The sequence below is a fragment of the Semicossyphus pulcher genome, unplaced genomic scaffold (genome assembly GCF_022749685.1).
Source record: "Semicossyphus pulcher isolate SPU_LCO1_2020_fin unplaced genomic scaffold, fSemPul1.0.p SCAF_20, whole genome shotgun sequence".
NCBI lineage: Eukaryota > Metazoa > Chordata > Actinopteri > Labriformes > Labridae > Semicossyphus > Semicossyphus pulcher.
Genome location: NW_027211694.1, coordinates 17,227,501 through 17,230,000, shown reverse-complemented (window position 1 = coordinate 17,230,000; position 2,500 = coordinate 17,227,501). Strand labels below are relative to the sequence as shown.

The window sequence follows — 2,500 nt, the reverse complement described above, 5'->3', positions numbered from 1 at the left end:
TACAAAACTTAGCTAAATTCAAAGTGAGCACAAACGAGCAGACACAAACCAGGCATAGCAAGCTAATGCTGCACAGGCAAACAAGAAAATCAGTATGAAACTCAAAGGATTAATAAGCATGCAAGTTGTACACATAGGGAAAGTCACCCACCTTAACCTGATATTGTCATAAACTGCAGTGAACAACTGGTGTTGCCTACCATTCAACTTCCTCACCACTAAAACAAGTGATGCCATGGTCCTGCAGCAAGCATTCTACCTGTGGTTCCGTGGTAAAATAGCTAGCAGCCTGGACTTGTAATCCTGCAATCTGAGCTGAAATCTCAAAGGGACCTGACTTTGGGAGACATCAAGTATTGATATGACGGTACCAAACTATTGGAAAGGTGCCAATTGATTGTTGGCAATCAGACCAAGATGACAGTCTGTCGCAAGTAGTTTGATCACCCAGTTTTCTGTGAAAATGTTTTTATTAATCATTATTTTGGTGTCGCAAGCCTAGATAACTAAGAAACACATTGTCAGGATGGCCGAGCGGTCTAAGGCGCTGCGTTCAGGTCGCAGTCTCCCCTGGAGGCGTGGGTTCGAATCCCACTTCTGACAGATTGTGCTTTTCCCTGCAACTGTTGTCTGTAACATGATGTTGGGATAGAACACTTAGCATGTCAGGAGACAAAATGACAAGTAAATACCGTGCTCAGAGGACAGCTTCGGCATTCCATACTCTGTGTTCAGACAGAAGTAGGAAGTCCTAAGAAGTAGGCTGTCTCCAAATGCTGGACCACAGCTTTATGCCTATGTGGCTCTGAGCATGCAATTAACAATACTGTTCTTGGCAGTTGTTTACTGTTTTAGCTCAGCAAGTAAAGGTTTCTTTTTCACGGTATCGTATGTTTGGCTGTTCTTTCTTGATGCCTTCTATGTCCTATTCTCTGCACTTTAACATCTATACATGATGATGGCATGTAAGAAAATGTTTCCCTACTCACTCTAGAAGGAATGCAGTGGTTCCATGGTGTAATGGTTAGCACTCTGGACTCTGAATCCAGCGATCCGAGTTCAAATCTCGGTGGGACCTGGTTTTGAAGTGGCATGGCAAGTCCAAGGCAGGCCAAGCAACAAGGATTATAAAATTCACGCAACTCTTGCAAGTAGTTAGATCACCCACTTCTCACAGCTACGTAGTGTTAATGTTTGTTTGGTACATTTTGAACAGAAATATACTGCCTCAATCACCCCCAGCCGTCCCCCCTCAAGTATATACCCACTTTGACTTGTTAAAATGTTTTTATTAATCATTATTTTGACGTCCCAAGCCTAGATAACTAAGGCACACATTGTCAGGATGGCCGAGCGGTCTAAGGCGCTTTAGGTCGCAGTCTCCTCTGGAGGCGTGGGTTCGAATCCCACTTCTGACAGATTGTGCTTATGATGTTACAGGCGCCAGTGAGACCTGAGGGGTCATGTAGTCATTCAATCCTCCTGAAGGATCCCATACTCCAAACATGACAGTAGCAACCAGGTCATTAAGAGTGCAATGGTTTTGAGTCAGATGGATGACTAATGTTTTGAATTCTGTCTAGTGGAAAGCATAAAAATGTAGTTTCACTAAGATTGCTGCCTATACTAGAGTTTGCACACCTCATTATTAAGAGGCCAGTACACGCAGTAAGAAGTCATTTTTAGACAGTCTTGAGCGGCAGAAAATCACTCCAAAGTTGTTTGTTCAAAATTGAATAAAGACTGTGATTTTCAGTATCACAGCTCCACTGAAACCAGGCTAAGGGCCACTACAAACACACAGTAGCTCTATAACATACAACTAGGCTCCACCAAGATTTGAACTCAGATCACTGGATTCAAAGTCCAGAGTGCTAACCATTACACCATGGAACCAGTTTGAAGTACTAGCAGGAAGTTGGGAAACAGTTTCTGATTTGATATCAGCCCATGCTGTAAGTTGTAGGCGCATTTTCTTTTACAAAACTTAGCTAAATTCAAAGTGAGCACAAACGAGCAGACACAAACCAGGCATAGCAAGCTAATGCTGCACAGGCAAACAAGAAAATCAGTATGAAACTCAAAGGATTAATAAGCATGCAAGTTGTACACATAGGGAAAGTCACCCACCTTAACCTGATATTGTCATAAACTGCAGTGAACAACTGGTGTTGCCTACCATTCAACTTCCTCACCACTAAAACAAGTGATGCCATGGTCCTGCAGCAAGCATTCTACCTGTGGTTCCGTGGTAAAATAGCTAGCAGCCTGGACTTGTAATCCTGCAATCTGAGCTGAAATCTCAAAGGGACCTGACTTTGGGAGACATCAAGTATTGATATGACGGTACCAAACTATTGGAAAGGTGCCAATTGATTGTTGGCAATCAGACCAAGATGACAGTCTGTCGCAAGTAGTTTGATCACCCAGTTTTCTGTGAAAATGTTTTTATTAATCATTATTTTGGTGTCGCAAGCCTAGATAACTAAGAAACACATTG

The 2,500-nt window shown here is 42.6% G+C and overlaps 4 non-coding genes across 4 annotated transcripts in view; 3 read left to right on the top strand and 1 right to left on the bottom strand.

The window, feature by feature from the left end:
* Positions 1 to 520: 520 nt before the first annotated feature.
* On the top strand, positions 521 to 603 carry trnal-cag (transfer RNA leucine (anticodon CAG)). Its single transcript has one exon. It is a non-coding gene; the product is annotated as a tRNA-Leu (tRNA).
* Positions 604 to 1,006: 403 nt separating this feature from the next.
* trnaq-cug (transfer RNA glutamine (anticodon CUG)) lies at positions 1,007 to 1,078 on the top strand. The gene has a single exon. It is a non-coding gene; the product is annotated as a tRNA-Gln (tRNA).
* Positions 1,079 to 1,824: 746 nt separating this feature from the next.
* Positions 1,825 to 1,896, bottom strand: trnaq-uug (transfer RNA glutamine (anticodon UUG)). Its single transcript has one exon. It is a non-coding gene; the product is annotated as a tRNA-Gln (tRNA).
* A 603-nt stretch (positions 1,897 to 2,499) lies between these two features.
* trnal-cag (transfer RNA leucine (anticodon CAG)) overlaps position 2,500 on the top strand; it is an 83-nt gene continuing 82 nt past the window's right edge. The window contains exon 1 of the tRNA in view: position 2,500. This exon is cut by the window's right edge and continues 82 nt beyond it. This is a non-coding gene — a tRNA (tRNA-Leu).